The sequence below is a fragment of the Notamacropus eugenii genome, chromosome 4, assembly GCF_028372415.1.
Source record: "Notamacropus eugenii isolate mMacEug1 chromosome 4, mMacEug1.pri_v2, whole genome shotgun sequence".
NCBI lineage: Eukaryota > Metazoa > Chordata > Mammalia > Diprotodontia > Macropodidae > Notamacropus > Notamacropus eugenii.
Window position 1 is genome coordinate 302732983 of NC_092875.1, and position 20602 is coordinate 302753584.

Here is a 20602-nt window from a genome sequence, read left to right on the forward strand (position 1 = left end):
GACTGTGAACTCCTTGAGAGTAGGGCCTGCCTTTTGCCTTTATTTGTGTGTTGTATACACTATGTGTGACACAGAGTAGGCCCTTAGTAAATACTTATTGACTGACACATATTGGCTATGTGACTCTTTTTAAGCCATTCGAAATGCCATTGAAAAGAAAAAGATGTCTACTGCTGCTGGAGGATTCCTCCTGGAGAGACCAGTGTCTGCTGACCCTTGTGCTAGTGTGTGTGTGCCAAATTAACCCTGCCTCCCTCCCCGAAGGCTGTCTGTCCAAAGGGAGCCACTTCTTTGAAGAGCAGGCCCATCAACCTGTCAGGCTGAATCCCGGAAACTCACTGTTGCTATGGTTACCTTCCTCCATTCAACTCCTGGAGCTGGCACTCCCAGAACAACCTCTCCAAGCACAGTAAACTGAATATGTTAACCCTCCCTGATAGTACATTCTGATGAGCACAACACACTTTCTCAGATCTTAATAGAACATAGAATTGAACAGACTTTTCATTCTCCAGGAAAGCAGTCAAAAAATGGAAAATCCTTTAGTTGTTTTGGCTTTCTGTTGGTTAAATTAAATGCAATTGTTGGTACACAGTACGGAGAATAAAATTTAAGAGAAGCAAATTTTTCAACTGTTGTAAAGAAAAAGTGGCAAGGAACTAAAAGGTGATGAGTCAGCAGAATTTGTCAGAGGGTTTTAAAACCCTGCTGGATTTTTAAAGCCAAATGTATTCAGACGTGAAGACAGCTTGATTAGCTGATGTTTATAAGTTTTGCCATTTATCATCTCCTTAGTTCATACACAATTTGTCATAATAAATATTTAAAATACTTTATTTCTTTTTGTTTTTATAAACACAAAAAATACCACCAACACCCCTCCCCAACCCTATATGTGACTGACAATTCATCAGCTTTGGAATCTTGAGTTAAAAGCTTTGGGTCCTTTGTAAAGGAGATGCCTCTCAAAGTCTTCACACCTGGTTCTAAGTAGTTTGCTTTTATTCTAGTAACAAGCAAAAGTAAGAATATTTAAAGTTTCTTAAATTCCCTATCCTGGTCAAAGTTTCCACTAGTTACCAGTGTTTATAACCTTGTTTTATGTGATGGACTTGCCCCACCCCTAGCAGTCTGGTGAGGCCTCTGGAGCTCTCCTCAGGATAATGTTTTTAAACATATGAAATAAAATACATAGGATTACAAAGGAAATCAATGATATGGAAATATGGTTATCAAAAAAATGTTTAAAATCATTCACCCTAGGTTAAGAATCCCTGCAAATATTTTCAGCTAGTTGGTTGAAACTAGTTGAAAATGTGTTTGGATTTAATTTAGATAAACTTTGTTTCAGAAACTGCTTTTCTATACATAAAAATCTTTTTTTTTTCTAATTGGCAATGCTTGTGTGTCCTAACCTTTTCTATGGCATCTATAGAATGTTTTTTCCTTACTTGCAACTTATTCTTTTTTTAAAAAAAGGAATTTCATAGGCTCAGAGTTCAAAAAGACCTTGGAAGTCAAATAGTCCAACTCATTCATTTCACAGATGAGGAAATGAAGTCGAGAGATTAAGTGGCTTTCCCAAGGTCTTACAGGTAATAAAATGATGGAGCCAAGATTTGGTGATCCCAATTGCTTTTCACTCTAAAATCTGTCATTGTTTCCCCCATACCATTTCATAAAACTCATGTGCTTTAGACTTTTGTTCAAGGTATAATTACCATTATCTTAGTTATTACTATTATCTTAACTTTAACAAGACTGGTTTTCTAGTTTTCCTATTCTACAGCCGATTAGAAGGGGAAAAAAGTAGAGGGAAAGAATTCTAGACAGATGACACATTGACCGCAGTAAGAAGTGATAATTGATAGGAAAGGAAATGGTTTTAAAAACTTCTGAAAAATAGATATAAGAAGTAAAAATAAAAGAAATCATCCTGATTTTGATCTATTTAAAATAGAATAGACAGCTTTATCTACTTCAATAACCTTGAAACCATGACTATATTAAAGTATAGGATAAATATTTTTATTTATAATCAATTCATAACTTGGTCCTAAAATTTGCCTGAAGCATTTTTATTCCTTTTATCTAACTTATTAGTAAATGCTTACATTAGACTATAAGTTCCTCAAGATCAGAGACTATCTTTTATCTGTCTTTATATTCCTAGTACTTATTTGAGAGAGCGCTATACAAGGTCACCAGTCTCACTTTCTTCTCCAGAGCCATCTGGGTCCAGTGACCAGATATCCATCAGGATGACTGGAGATGGCCCAGGATGCAATGGGAGACCTTGGTCCTTTTAGGCTAAGGCCTTTTCAGGTTCTCACTCTGGGTGAGGTAACACCCATTCAGTGAATAGGTCTCTTTAAGAACTGTAAGTCATGTCATCATTTCCCTGATATTGTGGTCCTCTTCAAAAACAAAGAACAAACAAACTGTGAATAGTCCAAGGTGCCTGAATGGGGACCCAGTTCATTGGGTAACTCATCTTGTCCTCTCCCTCTCCCTCTCCTTACCTTCTCCTCTTCAAAGGATGGTAAATTTTGATGGCCAGAAGCTGCCCAGTTAACTTGGGGTTTACTGGCTAGACTCCTTCCTTCTTGTCTTCTTGTCTTTCTTCCTTTCCTTCTTTCTCTCTCTCTCTCTCTCTCTCTCTCTCTCTCTCTCTCTCTCTCTCTCTCTCTCTCTCTTTTTCTTTCTTTCTTTCTTCTCAAAGACCAAACCTTAAACCCATTTCACTCTGGAACTCATAGGTTGGACCACAATAGATCCCTGCTCAAGCTTCACTTCATAGCTATATTTTGGGCCCTCCTGGCTCAGACTGAATTTTGGTAGTAACTATTTCTCTTTTGATCAGCAACCCTGAGGGTCTTCACCTCCTGGTTTGATTTTTTTTTAATTAAAGGGACCCTCCCTTGACTCACTTCTAAAAGAAGCCTATTCACTGAATGGGTGTTACCTCACTCAAAGTGAGAACCTGAAAAGGCCTTAGCCTAAAAGGACCAACATCTCCCTTTGCATCCTGGGCCATCTCCAGTTGTCCTGATGAATATCTAGCCTCTGGACCCAGATGTCTCTGGAGGAGAAAGTGAGGCTGGTGACCTTGTACAATCTTCCCTCACTCAAATCAAAGTCAACTGCAAGTCATATCATCATTTCTCTGATATCAAGCATGGTCCTTTTGGAAAATAAAGGACAAACAAGTGCTTAGTATATAGTTCCTAGCTACTGATCACAGAGTAAGTAGTTAATAAATGTTTATTGACTGACATCTTATTTCCTATATCTTAATCCTTGCTGATAATTAGAAAAGTATTTATTCCCCTAGTTCTCACGGAAGTCAATATAAATCAATAAGTATAAATCAGTTAAAGGAGGCAATGTCATATGCTCAAAACTGGTCCTGGACTAGATGTCAAGAAACCCGACTTCTAGTGCCACCTTTACCACTAATAGAGGTGCAACCTTGGAAATCCAATCCAATCCAATTCAACAATTTATTAAATGCCTACTACATATGTTCAAGACACTTTGCTAGGGCTGGGGCTACAAAGACAACACAAAACAGTTTCTGTCCTGAAGGAAGCTCCATTGTATTGGTAAGATACAACATATGCGCCTCAGTTTTCTAATATGTAAACTGAAGAAGTTGGACTTAGGGCCCCTTCCAGCTTCAAAACTCCACTGTTCTAAAGGGGTGTTTGAGAACAAGCTAAGTAGGGCATAGAATGCCTGAAAAAATAGAGTATAGTTTATCTTACTAGTACAATGTATGTCTGCATTTGTGTATATACACATACATATATGTGTGTATGTATATGGGTATATATATGTGGGCATATATACATATATACATATGCATACATGCATATGCATGTATATATGCATAAATGTGTGTATGTGTATATATAGATAATATGTACTGAAGCTAGGATTTGAAGTCATGTATGTCCCAACTCCAAATCTAAACAGTGCATTTATATATTGTTTTGCAATTTGTTGTTGCTGTGGTTTGTTCTTTGCGCTTTTCTTTCGGGGTTAAGTGACTTGCCCAGGATCATATAGCTAGTAAATGTCTGAGCCTGGATTTGAACTCAGGTCCTCCTGATTCCAGGACTAGTGCTCTATCTACTGTACCACCTCGCTGCCCCTCATCCTTTGTTCTTGAAGAAGACCAGTGGCATCAGGAGGGTGATGTCTTGACTTGCAAGTGAATTGGATTTAAGTGTGGCAGGGCTTCAAGAAGTCATCAGCCCAGGGCTCCAGCCACCGCCTCCGCTGCTGCCGCTGCTGCTCATTGCTCCTGCTTCAGCCTGAGCTTCCCTGGACCATGACCAACACCAAGCGCACCTTCATCGCCATCAAGCCCCACAGCGTCCAGCGGGGCCTGGTCGGGGACATCATCAAGCGTTTTGAGCAGAAGGGATTCCTCCTGGTTCCTTAGGGCCTCAGAGGAACAACAGCGCTATGTTGACCTGAAGGACAGGCCATTTTTCCCTGGGCTTGTGAAATATATGAATTCAGGGCCTGTTGTAGCCTTGGTTTGGGAAGGCTTGAATGTGGTGAAGACAGGTAAGAGTGATGCTGGGAGAGACCAATCCAACTGATTCCAAGCCAGGCACCATCCGTGGGGACTTCTGCATTCAAGTCGGCAGCAATATCATTCATGGCAGTGATTCTGTAAAAAGTGCTGAGAAAGAGATCAGGCTATGGTTTAAGCCTGAAGAGCTGGTCTATTATAAGTCTTGTGCTCATGACTGAGTCTATGAATAAGGATTTTAAAAGTAGATATAGACTGGACCTACTCTTTTTAGTAGCTGTCATATGTGTATATATGTCTTAATCACTGAGTATGAGTGTCTTTATATATGTATGTATGTCTCCATCCTTGAATACAACATTTCATGCCAGAGGATTGAAAGGAATTGGAATCATCATTTTCTAAAACAACCCTGTAATTCTGTTCAATAAAGCCTTGGAAATAAGAAAAAAAATGTCATCAGCCCCATTCTGTCCCCTCCAGAGTCATTGGAGTCTAGTGACAAGATTGGTCAGGATGATTGGTCCAGTTCACAGTTTACAACGTGCTTTTGGAAGAACATTCAATCCCCACAATGACCCTGCAAGCTAGGTGGTATGAATATTATTATCTATTATCTCTATTTTCTAAAAGAAGAAATAGAAATTCAGAAAGGTTGATTGAGATCACTCGGTCAGTAAATGGTAGAGGCATATTTGAACCAAGTCTTCTGACTTCAAATCCACTGCTTTTCTGAACTTTCCTGATATATCTTAGAATAAGCACTGACCACAAATATTTTTTGTATTTTAGCCTTATTCTCTTTTTCTGGTTCCATAAGACCAAAGGATATGTAATATAAGCACTTACTAGAGAAGATAAATACTTTCTTTCTCTAAGTCTGCTGAAGGATGATCTATTTCACCCTCCTTGGGGAATTTTTATATTCTTATACCTTTAAGTAAACTTGCAAAGTCCAGTCAGGAAACCATATACTATGTATACTCAGCGAACTCAGTTGATTTTGTCAGGTGTTGAGTGGAAGAATCATGAAAAAATTCAGTGTTTAGTCAAAATCAGGCCAGGGGCCATCTGTTACTTTGTATTCTAATAGTATCAGGAAAGACTTCCTGGAAGAGTTGGGACTCCTGGAGTTTCTTAAATTGAAGGAAAGCACGGGGTCTGGCCATATGGGGGAAAGGGAGGGATTACAGAGTGAAGTTGGATCCAGGTTGAAGTGTTACCTGGAAGGAGTTGGGAACAAGATGACCTAGTGAAAGTGGCATTAAGCAAATTTTCCACCAGAAAGGATCTTGACAAAAGGAAGTGAGACAATGTTGTGCTGACTATTTAAAGCTCTGAGACAGAGGGTGAAACTTGTGCTGGAGGTAGGAACTTGCTATCAGGAGGTTTTATATCAGTTCAGGGCAGAGAGGATCATAACCTGTAACCTGGACAAAGGCTATGGCTGCAGTAATGGGAGGAAAAGGCAAATATGGGAGATATTCTAAAGGAAAATGCAACAATATTTGGTTGACTGAGGATAGTAAAAGTTGATGCTGAGTCAAAATTGATTAAAGAGTTTAGCACCATCACAGCATCATAGATTTGGAGTTGGGAAGGACTGACAAAGGCCAAACCCTTCATTTCACAAATGAGGAAACTGAGGCCCAGAGCGGGTAAGTCACTTGGCTTACACAGTCAATGGCAAAGCTAAGCTTGTGTTTATAAAGTCTGTTGTCCGCTATGATAAAGAAAATGAAAGGAGTATTTCAGATGTAATATAAGCAGTTTTGTCTTCAAAACTTATGAGAAGGCCTTGGAATACTTTTTTCTTTTTAATACCCAAATCAACCAGATACACATCAGAGTTTGGGATGTATTTTGTCCTTCCCCGGACCATGACCTTGTGTTGGAGTTTCCAATTTATGTGATTCTACTTTGGGGTTGTTTTTAGGTGGTGTTGTCATGTTCAGTGCAGGAAAGGGTAAATACTGGAAAGTTAAGCATACTGCTGTTAACAGTAACTGCTTTTTAAAAATAGATTTACCTCAGTAATGTCTATTATGTAGCCCTAAAGAATTAGCCTATTGTTTCTGATTTGGCAAATGAAATCCTTTCATACTGCTTCAAATCAAATAAATGAGCATGTAGAAGGCAAAGGCAGAAACAAGATTATTCTTTAGATTTACAAAAGGAAGAAAATTTAAAACTGGACATACATTCAATGATAATTATATAATCATGTAATATATAGCAATTATCAAACCAAAGAGAGACCTTATTACCCTAAGGCCTTCTCAAATGGATTTTGGTCTTGAATTATAATACATAACATATAACATATAAATTCACCCATCAATTTTAGGTCCCACTTATGTGCCATTTTTTGACACAAATGAACAAGCTAAGAAAGATATGAAAGCATCACCTGTGAATTTTTCTTCTCATCTGCATTAAAACGTAAGTTCCTTATACTTCTTCAACCAAAATGTATATTTGCTTTTATCATTCTATACAGTGGATTTCTGAGTAGTTATCTTTGCTAAAGGAAAGTACGACATTGACATAAATGAAAGATTATGACAGTCATTTCTGAATTTGTCAAATAACTAGGTTAGAATGGGAGGCAATTTTTCCCCTTTCTATTGCTATAAATACAAACTACTGTCTGAATTTTTCATATGCTGCATGGTAACCCACCCTTTTGGTGATCTGCAGCCAGTCATGTAAACAGAAACCCTATAGCTGTTATTATGAGAGTAGTTTCCTATAAACGAGAATGTATGCTTATAGCTAAATAAACTTGAAACCTGATCAAACACTTTGGCTCCAGGAAAATAACTTTGGGTTTGGACAACACAAACCAGAGTAACATTTCCCTGCCAGCTGATGTTTTTGAAGATGCAGGGTCATATTTAATAACTCTTGGCAGAAAAGCAAACTCTCAGAATAACAGGCATATTACATACAGTAAAGACCAAAGACACAGAAACATAGCTGCACTGTAACAATTGGGGTAGGATGGGCAAAGACAAGGCACCTATGCTTGACTGGGACTATAGAGTCTAGCCCATTCCAATGTAATACCAGTAAAATTACTGATTTTTTTTTTAAAAGATATTTTGCTTTCATACATTTTAGCTGCTTCTTTCTCAAGGTGCAAGTTATGCTGGGGCACACAAAGCCTATTTCTCGCATGCTTTGGGTTGAGTTCTTCTTGAGACTAGCTAGTTGGGTCATTTTACTCCACCTTCAAAAATGATTTTGTAAATCCAATGGCCCGAGTTGACCTTTTGTTGCATCAATGAGTCATGTTTCCATGAGTAGAAGTTAAAGATATCTACAGTACAGCAAAGTCAATTACCTGCAGAAGGTACAGAAATTTTGATTCTGAGTTCTCATAGATTTACTATTAATTTCACAATAGCCAATTGTTATTTTAAATGAAGATAGTAAGAATGACACCAGTGCTCTTCTCTCCATTGGCTTCAAGTTTCTAAATCATCTTTGTAAATATGATATTTACTTGCCTATTACTCCTTGCTCCTTATTTACCTTGAACAAATTCACCTTTTGAGAAGAGAACCACAAAATATGTTTCCCCTGAATAATCCACCCCTCTACAAAATACATTTATTTTCATGCTTTGAAATAGCAATTACTGTTTACAGTAGAGGTGTTTAGGCAAAGTCCTACTCTTCCTGGCCAGAAGGCAGGATTAATTTAAAGGAATAACTGACTGCTCACTGTCTAGGGTAGGAAAAGGGAAGAATTAATCAATGCATAAAGTTCTCCTTCCCTCCCTCTTAATGTGCTTTTCCCTCCTGCTGCCCTGGCCTGGGGTTTCAGGGCTATGGGTTTCATCCTATATCTGTGAGATATGGAGCTATCTATGGAGATAGCAGCACTATGAGCTGGGACTGCAGTAGCTGGCTACATCTTCTTCTGATATAATAATGGTATTTAAGTCCTAAACCTGAATGGAAAGCCAAAACATAACTGGAATCTCCTTTTTTATTTACTTGGTTAATTGGAGGCAGCTAGGTGGTCCAGTCAGGAATCAGGAGGACCTGAGTTCAAATCTCACCTCAGACACTTGACACTCACTAGCTGTGTGACCTTGGGTAAGTCACTTAACCCCAACTGCTTCATCCTGGGTCATCTCCAATCATCTTGATGATTATCTGGTCCCTGGATTCAGATGGCTCTGGAGAAGTGAGGTTGGTGACCTGCACAGCCCTCCCTCACTCAAAACAAAGTCAAGTGCAAGTCATGTCATCATTTCTCTGATGGCATGGTCTTCGTCAGCAATGAAGAACGAACACACTTGGTTAATTGATATATCCCATGGTATGAGTAGGTGGGTAAATATATCCTTCTCCTTCAAAATGCAACTAAGTAAAGATTCTTTCTTAGTTTCTGCCTCATAGAAGTTGAAGACATAAATCAGAATGATCCAGGGTGGATTAAATCCTAAAATGAAACTGAGACAGAGAATGCAGACTTTTCTACAATATTGCCCTTTTTCTAACTGACTAAGCTATAAGAGTCAATAGAGAGACAAAGATCCAGAAAGACTTGATCTTTCAGTCTTTCTTAATAAGACTGCTAATAAGTTCTAGAATTTTCAGTATTTAAAACGACACTAGTTGAATTTTTGCATAAATACCACCTGAGCTGTCATTGAGGAATCATAGAGAATGAGAAGAGTGTCACAGGAGAGATACAAATTTTGCACCAATTTTCGTAAAAGAGAAGGTAGAGTCTATAAACTATAGGCTGAAGAGTTGTTTACTTGTTAAAAAAAAAAACCCACCAAGTTTCTTAGACTGGTAGATCACAAGAATGCAATAGATAGAGAACACTTAGATTCCTATGAGAAATTTGATAAAATCTCTCATGAAATGGAAAGATACGGACTAGATGATATTACAGTTAGGCAGATTTCAAAAGAGTCAATTTCTTCACCTGAAAAATGAAGAGATTTTCATGGATCTGTATCAACATAGAGGGAGGTTTCTAATAGAGTGCTATAATGCTTTATAGTCTATGAAAAAATTTTATCAATCCAACAGTTCAGTTCAGATAATACCTATTAGTATCTGCTATGTGAAAGGCATCATCAGTGACATAGATGAAGACAAAGATGTCATGCTTGATAAATTTATTACTGACCAGAAGCCAGAGAGACGGAGTCAGTATCTGAAAAGATTAATACCAGCTAGAATGATGGGCCAAATATGACAAAGTGAATTTTAATGAGTATTGCTGAGTGTGATGGAACCGGAATCAAGATACTCATATGATGACTTATCCTCCATCTCTTCCACAGTTTAGTGTGAAAATGTGGGGAAGGAAGGAGGTAACGTGAAAATTGTGCCAATGTGTGTGAAAGCTAAGTGCTTCATCATGACTCAGGTCCCTAAAATTTTTTGCAACATTATGAAGGTGATTTGGTACAGTCTTGTTTTCCTTCAACTTTTTAGGGTTTCATTTTATTCAATATTATTTGGCTTCTGATTACACATATATAACCTATATCAAACCGCTTTCCATCTTAGGGAGAGGGGAAGGAAGGGAAAGAGTGAAAAAATTTGGAATTCAAAAGAAAAAAAGAAATGATAAAAGTTGTCTTTACATGTAATTGGGGAAAAATAAAATATTATTTTAAAAATATTATCTTCCCACAAAACAGACATAACAAAGTGTAATCCTATGTTCATCTTCATTCCAGGAAGCTGGAAGCTTGGAACAGTTGAACATACAGTGAGAATACTTCCTCATAAGCAAAAGTCTCTTGGGTCTAGGCCTGGTAAAAAAAAAAAGGTGGGCTGGTAAATTTACCTCTAACCAATCTGAAAAGCAATTTGGAATTGTAGTGTAGATTTTTTTTAAAAAAAGTAACTAAAATGTCCATACCTTTGATCTCAAGAATTCACTGCTAAGCATTCAATCGAAAGAAGTTAAAGACAGAAGGAAAGGTTCCATATAAACCAAAATATTCATAGTAGAACTTTCTGTGGTGACAAATAATTGGAAATAAAGTATATGACCATTGTCTGATGAATAAACAAATTGTGGCACACAAATATGATGAACTATTACTGTACCATAAGAAATCACAGGGATAGGGCTGAACCTATGATTTCATTAATATAGGCAGCTTCTGGGTGAGAAAACTCTAGCTTTGCAGGTGAGTGCTTTCTTTGTAACTTAAAAGTGTTAGAGACACTTAGAGGTTAAGTGACTTGTCCAGAGACACTCGGATAGAAGTTGGCAGAAGCAGACTTGAACCCTTTCTATCTCTCTCTGCCTTTGTCTCTATCTCTCTGTCTCTCTATCTCTCTGTCTCTGTCTCTGTCTCTCTCTCTCTTTCTCCCTCCTTCTCCATGCTGCCTCTATAAAAAATGATGAATATGAAGAATTAAGAAAATCACAAGAGAAATGTTATGAACTGATGTAGAATGGAGTAAACAGAACCAGGAAAAATACATATGATAACCACAATTTTAATGAAAAGAATAAAAAGAACCCCAACCTGGATCACTGTAATACTGTCTAAATTTGACCTTATGTGAAGTTTTTTTTTTAAAAGGTAGAGTGGGGGGCAGAGGGGAATACAAGTGTAAAATATCCCATATGCTATTAAAATGTATTGATAGATCTTATTGAATTGTAAAAGTCTTTTTTTCCCTATTTTTAAAAATCTGTTACCAAGGAAAACTCACAAGGCAATTGAGAGGAGGGGGGTATATTTTGAATTTAAACTAATGAAAAACTAAAATACATCAATAATAATAAAATTTTTAAAATTAGCATTATAGACATAGGATCCTAGATTTAATGCTATAAGTGACCTTAGTGGACATTGAGTCCAACCCTTTGAAATTTCCATTTGAGAAAACTGAGGCCCAGAGAGGTAGGATGACTTACCAAAGACCAAACAAGGAGCAAATACAAAACCTGGATTTTCAAGGCTATTTTAGAATATATTTTAAAAAGCAAATAACCAGAAGGTTGAAAAGCTCATTTAAATTAGTGACAAAATGTTAAGACTGTTTTTAATTTGCACAATCTTTTTGATTGTGGTAGATCACCATTTAAAAATAAACACTGCATATACCAGCACTGTCACAGGTAGGAAAAACTATTAGCTGTGAGGCAAAAACCAAAACTTTTTTATTCTTAACATACATCTTAAACTGTAAAACTTTCCTTACGAAGCTGCCAGAAGGCACATAGCAGGTCATTCTCTAAACTCAGTAGTGACTCTCTTATGGGTTTCAGCCTACAATCTGGAATTATCCTTTTAAAGTAAAATGCCGATCTTATGAATGAATATCAATCTAGTTCAAGCTGGGCTATCATTAGTCCAGCTTAGTGATGACCGCCTTTAAGCTGGTAGTTCTTGTTAAGAGACGACTGCCAGTGCATTTCATCCCCCACAATAGCTCCGTTCCCGTAGCCCACTGAAGCAGGGTTCTTCAGGGAGGGAGGTGGCCACTTCTCACGTACAGAATGTAAACCAAGTGTATTCAGCTTGGCATGGGGACAAGAAGCTGCAAATGTCACACCGGGGCCCATCGTCCTGACAGCATGGGACATGTGCTTGTAAGCTGTCTCAAGCTGGAGATTTGATTGCCCTCTTTCTTCTCTCCCTCTCCCCCAACAAAAGATTGCTGACCTCCCCTGTGACCTGGCAAGTGCTGAGATTCCCTAAACACATTTTTCCCCCCATTGTGTCCCAATGCTTAACAAAATGGAAAGAAGCTTCTCCGACATACTTGAGGGATGGGACTGAAAATAACGGCTTAGCGTGGCAGGCTGGACCCGATGTTCACCCCCAAACAGTGAGCGGTTTGCGTAGTTTCCCATGCTGCTCGAGGTCTGCTTCTTGATGATTTTTTCATTGATTTTTGAAGGGGGGGGGGGGGGCGGAGAGGGAAAGAGGGAACTGCTCTAAGTGCAGTTTATACTGTGTTCCCACGCTACTATTGTTTGCTACTTTGTTTCCAATTCCCATCACGTGGGCTAATTAGTTAGAGCTGCTGGCTCGCTGGGAGGCGTGTGTCTGGCCGAAAAGCAAAAAGATCACTTCCTGTAGGGATCCAGGCAGGCTGAAGAATTCTCTGGGGTTTTTCTTTCCACCCTTCCCTTAACTCCCTCCTTTGCTGCCTTCCCAGCGGGGTGGGAGTGCCTAGGGAAAGGAAAGAAGTGGCGATTGTCCAGCAATCCAGGGATGGAAATGTCCAGGGAATGGAAATGATGCTCACAAAATACCCGTTCGGGGTGGGGGGGAGAAAATAAGAAACTTTTGGTTAAGTTTCTGACAGCTCTGGAAAAAACTTGCAAAAAATGACTTCCATAGTTTTCCTTCAGTGGATCATTATTGTAGGAAGAATAATAGGAGAAAGTAGCAAGGTATTTTAGTGATTCTTTTTAAAAAAAAAAATCTTTTTCCCACTGAGTAGAAAGTCTGCTCATGCCTCAGCATGCAAAGGAGAAAGGAAACAGCTAAATGAACTGAGTCATGACATTAAACTCATTTATTTGTTCTTGAGTTGGACTCAATGGGTTCCATTCCTATCTGTTTTGCCATTAAGTCACTTAGGGAAGGTTTCCATCAGTCAGTTTGAACAGAAAAGAAATAGAATGCATTAGGAAACTTGAATTAAGAGACAGATATACACATAAAAATAATTTTGACCACACATGAGACTTTGATTGGTTTGGTTCTTATAAGAGAAATTCCCATTTTGAAATTTCTAGAGAAGCATCTGGTGTAAGGGTTCATGAGATAACCTGACTTGATCTTACAACAAAAAGAGAATGGGGAAGGCAAGGGAGGTGAAGTAGGGAGAGGGAAGATGAAATGTTGGATCTGAGAATTGGAAAAAACGACAGTAGTTTTGGGGGATTGCGGTAAAATAGGTTTTGACGTTTCTTCCATCTCTTCAGCACCTCTCATCAAGCACCTACCTGCTCTACCACATAATTCCCCAAAAGAACAAGCATATCTCCACTCAAAGAAAATGAAGGGTTTTTCTCACCATAGCAGTCCAAACAATGAGAACTGTAAGGGGGGACCAGAGTGGCATTTCTCTCTCTCAGCACCCAGAAGGACATTTCTCCTTTCTTACAGGGAAAAACAGAGTTTCAGAAAAAACAATTTTTCACAGCACTTAAGAGAAAATAAATGCTGGTGAAGCGATGGGAGCATGTGTGTACTGAAGAAAGCAGAGAAAGGCAATGAGATTTCCTTCCTTCTTACAGATCAGTTTAACATTATGTCTTGTGTTTCCTAGACATGAAGCCCCTTAGTGGGCCTGGGGACAAGGGCTAAGTAGAACAAGACAAGCACAGTGCTGAAAGCTGTTATTCTCCCTATGAACATTTCTATTTAATGTTGGTGTTAAAAAATATTTTCTTCTATCATGAGGGACTTTATCTTCTTTAAATTTTAACAGAAGCAATGCATGTGAAGTTATCCATGAGATAAATTAATTGCTACTGTTTGTAAATTCATTCTTCCTTCAGACAAATACCAGATTTGAGAAGTAACCTTTTAACTGACCCCTGATGGAGCACCCCCCCAAAATGTAGGAGCTTTTAAGCTCCTTTCTCCTGTTTCTATAATGTGAAAGAGAAAGTAAGTCATCCTAGATTCATATGCCAGAAAGGCAAAGGTTTTCCTGTAACTGACAGGTTAGCTTCAATCAAGACAGAGAAAACTTAGACTGGGATGCCAAGATAGAACTGAACCAGAGATAACTTTATTGCTGAGATACTCTAAAGGTTAAGAACAAACCCATCAGGAAAGGCTCTTAAAATAGGTAGAATGAGTTAAAAAGAAAATTCTATTTGAAGTTCACATAACATTAGGCTTAGAATGAATTTGTAACTAATTCAGTTACTTTTAAGCTCATGTCTACAAGATAGATTTTTACCATATTGCCCTCATTCATAATAAGTCTGTACTTTGAAGTGTCTAACAATGGGTTGGGGGTTAAGCTCCCAACCCTGCACATGGCTCCAATATTGCCCTAATGCCATGAACAAAGGGACACTAGGCAACATAAAGACAGTGTTAACCACAGGTCTTTGTGAGAAATAACATTAAATCAGCAAACAATTTCTTTAATATAATTTTTAAATAGTTTTTTATTTTTTCCAATTACATGGAAAGATAATTTTTTTCATTTAAAAAGTTTTTGAGTTCCAAATTTTTCTCCGTCTCCCCTCTCCCCGCTCCCTAAAATAGCAAGCGTGTGTGTAATCATGGAAAACATCTTTAATAGAATTTTTAAAACAATTAAGCAGGAATAAGGCAGGGGTAGGAAAGAAGCTGCTCTTTCCTTGTGGCTTTTCTCCCCCATCAGCGCTCCAGGAGCACTGGCAATAAAGTCACAAATTTTTCCACTTGTCAGTTTAGACGTCATCTCTCCTGATCCTTGGAGAAGGGAACTACAGATGTGGTAGCCACCTGCCTCCATGGCAGCAGTGCTTTCATGAGACAACCTCTACCTAGCCTGCTCCTCTCCTCAAGTTCCTCAAAACTCCCCCAGTATGCTGTACTTGAAAGACCTCTGTCCTCTCCTCTGAAGCTGGGTTAATTTCTTCTCTTTTGAAGCTGGAAGGAACTATAAATCCCAGTGTATTTGTGTCTAGCCAGCTCTTTGCCACAAATTGTTACAGACTGATAAAGAAAAAGTTAAGAAATAATGAGAAAAGTAAAGAATGGTAACTTAGATATTTATTTTCCATTAAAAACTGCTGTGTAAGAATAACAACTTTGTTGACTAGCTCTAGGTCCATTTTTAGTGAAGTGTTTTTTTATCTTTTAAACTGAAAAAGGAAAATGGATAATTATCTCTATCTCAAGCAAATGGCCTGTGCCAATTCTCACTGGCCAGATTTCAGTGATTATGACATACTGCTACCACCAGATGGCAGCATAAATAGAACAGAGGTAAAATTAAAGCATAGGTGTGAAATTTTGAAAGTTCAAACAAACAAAAAAATCTTCAAAGGTTTAATTTGTAAGCCTAGAGTTATTAAATGATGGTGAATGTCACAAGTATTTCACATATTATTATCTCATTTGAGCATGCTCCTCAAGTGATTCAGGACGACATACTTGAGAACTCCCTTGTATGTAAAAGGGCTTGGTTGGGTTACTAGTTAGATAGGAATGTAACCTGGTGGTCTTACCCTGGCCCTTTTCTAAGGGATTTAGAAAAAGAACCTGATGTAAAGTGAACTGAGGTCTCTATAATTTGGAGGCTATATGATTAATGTAGTTAATGTAATAAAGGGAAACTAATACATCCGCTTTTTTTTTCTATTTTAAGATAACGTGTTCCTTGTGAATGATGCACTTCAATGATCATAATATCTTCTGGGTTATTTAAATGCAGTAAAAATAAACAGAAGAATATAGTGTAATTATTAGATGAATTTCGCCATCAAAAGCAGTTGATTTAGACCCATTCTCAGTTTAACCAAATGATTGTGTTTCCCTCCCCCACATCTAATTTTTGTTTTTGTTTTTTAAGTCAAGATTGATCTAAGATGGTACTTTCCCTATGCAAAATATGAAGACAAAACTTGTCTTTGATACCTTTCTCCATTCTTTCTTCTCACTACCTCCAGGAATCCATCCTGTTACTCAATCTTGATAAAAATTACCTTGACCTAGTTGTCTGGTTAAGAACTTTCCTTACTCCCAACTTCCCTGTTTCTGTTGATGGAAACCATTGTCCCACCATTCTCCCAGCCATCCAGTATGGAAACCTTGGTACTTGACTCTGCCCTTTCCCTCACCACTCATTCAGCTCCCAAGTCTTGTTGATACCACCTTAACAACATCTTTTGTATCCATCCTTCTTCCTTCACTCATTGGCCACAACCTTCATTCAGGCTTCATCACCTTCTATACCTCTGTGATAGCCAACTATCTCATTTCCTTGCCTCCAATTTCTTCTCTAATACATCCTTTATATAGTTAACAAAATAATCTCACTAAGCATGTGAATTTCCTACTTGGAAATCTCTAGTGGTACTTAGGTCTGTATCCCAAAGAGATTTTCTTAAAAAGGGGTGAGGGAACCTATTTGTACAAAAGTATTTATAGCAATTCTTTTTCTGGTGGCAAAAAAATTGGAAATTGAGACGACTCCCTTCAGTTGGGGAATGGCTGTACAAATTGTGTTACATAATTATAATGGAATACTAATGTGCTATAAGAAATGATAAGCAGGCTGATCTCAGAAAAACCTGGAAAGACTTACATGAACTGACACAAAGTGAAATATGGAGAACCAGGAAGCCATTGTACATAGTAAAAACAATATCATATGATGATCAACTGCAAATGATTTAGCTATTCTCAACAATATGATGACCCAAGACAATCCCAAAGGACTCATGATAAAAAATGCTATTCATCTCCAGAGAAAGAACTTATAGAATCTGAATCTGAAATTTTCACTTTATTTTTTTCATTGTTCCCCCCCACACACACTTTGGAGGTGTGTTTTATTTCACAATGTGACTAATATGGAAATTTAAAAATTATATATTTAATATCTTCCTATGGTCTAAAATTGTGGTCTCCAAAACAGGTGCTGGAGCCTCTTGGAGGGACCATGACATTACCCTAGAGGGGCCCCTCCAGGGCCAATCTTGGGTAATGACTCTAACACAATCACACCTATTTTTTTCCCCTAATGTTCTACCACTTCTCCTCCTCTTTCTACTTTTTGTCCTCTCCCTGAAGACATCTTCCAAGTGCACAGGTAGTATGGTTTCTACACTATCTTCCAGGACCAAGTCCCCTATTTTCGAGCATATTAGTCAGACTCAAAACAAAATTTTAAATAAATGGTCTGAAACTCAATTGACCATTCATCCAGGTGATTTAACTTAGCAAACCAACCAGAGAATTGTTCTGCCAAATGGGAATGATCGTTCCTTTCCCTCTACCAGGAAACCCCTCAGGCTACATTTAAAGGTTTTCCACATTTGGGCTCCAACCTACCTTTCCAGTTCTATTTCTCATCACTCCTCTCTAATTCCAGTCATCCTGGGATAGGCAAGGTGCTGCTTCATGAATTTGACATGATTTCTCCCATCAAGCTTGAGATTGTGCTTTCTCATCATCTCTTCATTTCACAATCCTTCTCTTCTTTCAAGGTTGGTCCCAGGCTCTACTTCTTCAAAACTTTCCCTGATTCTCCAAGTCAGAAGAACTATCTCCCCACCCCAATCACTCTGCACCTGATCAGAACTCTCTGCCCACCCACTCCCCAACCCCTCACATCACACTATACCTTGTATTATACTCATCTATCTCCATGGTCCATCTCCTTTAGTAGAATGGAAGCCCCTCCAGGGCAAGGATTTGTCAGTTTTTTTTTCTCTTCCTATCCTTGGCACCTACTGCACTGTCTGGCTCACTACTTAATATGTCTTTGTTGCTATTAACTATCGCTGTCCCTCACAATGCCCTCAAATAGCATGTTACTTCTTAAAGTATCCTCTTTCCCAGGGGTATTTGCATTTTATTGAGAATCCTGAAATCCTCTTCTTGGATTTAAAAGACTTTCATAACCTGTGCCCCTCCCCTACCTGTCTTCTTACATCAGACTGCCTCCACTTGCTCTATGATCCAGTGACACAGGCCTTCTGTTGTTCCTCCAAGTTGGCACTCATCTCACTGAGCATTTTCCCTGGCCATCCCCCATGATTCCATCCTTATTTCTATGTCCTAGATTCCTTGGTTTCCTTCAAGTCTCAGCTAAAATTCCTCCTTCTGCAAGAAGCTTTGCCCAGGTCTGATCAGGGGTGGAGCCAAGATGGCAGAGTAGAAAGACTCACCTACTCTAGCTCTCCACTGATAGCCCATAAAATACCTATAAAAAATGACCCTAAACAAATTCTAGAGCAGCAGAAGTCACAAAATGACAGAGTGAAAGAGATTTCCAGCCCAACACAGTCTGGAAGGCTGAAAGGAAAGCTCCATTGCACCAGGCTCAGAGCAGACCACAGCAGAGCCTTGGCTGCATTGTGGGGCAGGGACAGGACTGGGGCAGGACTGGGGCAGGCCTGGGGTCCCCCCCCCCCAATCCCCAGCAGCAGCTGCGATTCCCAGATTACTCAACCCACAAATGCCAAAGTCAGCTTCAAAGGTCAGTGAGAAAGTGCTTTCACCTGGGTAAGAGGGGAACACAGTCTGGCCCAGTGGCCCCAGGGCAGCAGCATTTGCTGCAGCACAGCATCCATTTTAGGAGTCCTCAGACTGTAGACCCTGGGGAAATAGCACAGCTGATCTGGATCTCAGCCCTGAATGGTGGTCCTGGGGTGAGGAGGAGCACTGGCATGGTGGAGCTGGTAGAAGCTCTGGAGAGGGAATTCTACTTGCAGATCCTGGGCAGAAAAGCTTGTGGTTGCTCCCAGAGCAGAGCACAGGCCAGGAGAGGAGTAAATTCCTCTCCTTTGATTATGCCACCTTGGAGCAACTGAGAACTTACAGGTCCCTAGAGTATACCCTCCACCTGACAAAGGATTCAAAAGTCAAGTAACAGGCTGGGAAATGTCCAAAAAAGAGAAAAAATAAAACTATAGAAAGTTGCTTTCTTGGTGAACAGGTATTTTCTTCCATCCTTTCAGATGAGGAAGAACAATGTATACCATCAGAGGAAGACATAAAAGTCAAGGCTTCTATATCCAAAATCTCCAAAATAAATATGCAATGGTCTCAGGCCATGAAAGAGCTCAAAAAGGATTTTGAAAATCAATTAAGAGAAGTGGAGAAAAAAATGGGAAGAGAAATGAGAGCAATGTAAGAAAATCATGAAAAGCAAGTCAAAAGCTTGCTTAAGGAGACCCAAAAAAATGCTGAAGAAAATAATACCTTTAAAAATAGCCTAACCCAACTGGCAAAAGAGGTCTGAAAAGCCAATGAGAAGAAGAATGCTTTAAAAAGCAGAATTAGCCAAATGAAAAAGGAGATTCAAAAGCTTGCTGAAGAAAATAGTTCTTTAAAAATTGGAATAGAGCAGATAAAAGCTAATGACTTTATGAGAAACCAAGAAATTACAAAACAAAACCAAAAGAAAGAAAAATTGAAGACAATGTGAAATATCTCATTGGAAAAACAACTGACCTGGAAAATAGATCCAAGAGAGACAAGTTAATAAATTATGGGTCTACCTGAAAACCATTATCCAAAAAAGAGCCTGGACATCATCTTTCATGAAATTATCAAGGAAAACTGCCCTGATAGTCTAGAACCAGAGGGCAAAATAAATATTGAAAAAATCCACTGATCACCTGCTGAAAGAGATCCAAAAAGAAAAACTCCTAGGAATATTGTAGCCAAATTCCAGAGTTCCCAGGTTAAGGAGAAAATATTGCAAGCAGCTAGAAAGAAACAATTCAAGTATTGTGGAAATACAATCAGGATAACACAAGATCTAGCAGCTTATACTTTAAGAGATCAAAGGGCTTGGAATATGATATTCCAGAAGTCAAAGGAACTAGGACTAAAACCAAGAATCACTTACTCAGCAAAACTAAGTATAATACTTCAGGGGAAAAAATGGTCATTCAATGAAATAGAGGACTTTCAAGCACTTTTGATGAAAAGACCAGAGCTGAATAGAAAATTTGACTTTCAAACACAAGAATCAAGAGAAGCATGTAAAGGTAAACAGGAAAGAGAAATCATAAGGGACTTACTAAAGTTGAAACTGTTTACATTCCTACATGGAAAGATAGTATTTGTAACTCTTGAGACTTTTCTCAGTATTTGGGTAGTTGAAGGGATTATATACTTATAGATAGAGGGCACAGGGTGAGTTGAATAGGAAGGGATGATATCTAAAAAAATAAAATTAGGGGATAAGAGAGGAATATATTGGGAGGAGAAAGGGAAAAATGGAATGGGGTAAATTATCTCTTATAAAAGAGGCAAGAAAAAGCTTTTTCAGTGGAGGAGAAAAGGGGAAAAGTGAAACTTACTCCCATCACATTTAGCTCAAGGAGGGAATAACATGCACACTCAATTCGGTA

General features: G+C 38.5%; 1 long non-coding RNA gene and 1 pseudogene across 2 annotated transcripts in view; both read left to right on the plus strand.

The window, feature by feature from the left end:
* Window positions 1-4278: 4278 nt before the first annotated feature.
* LOC140498442 (nucleoside diphosphate kinase B pseudogene) lies at window positions 4279-4779 on the plus strand (annotated as a pseudogene).
* A 1082-nt stretch (window positions 4780-5861) lies between these two features.
* LOC140501382 (uncharacterized) overlaps window positions 5862-20602 on the plus strand; it is a 34893-nt gene continuing 20152 nt past the window's right edge. The window contains exons 1-3 of one of the 2 annotated variants that reach the window (XR_011966164.1): window positions 5862-6204; window positions 6894-6988; window positions 19199-20236. This is a non-coding gene — a long non-coding RNA (uncharacterized lncRNA). The remainder of the gene's footprint in view (window positions 6205-6893; window positions 6989-19198; window positions 20237-20602) is intronic. The other variant, XR_011966163.1, reaches the window with a different exon arrangement.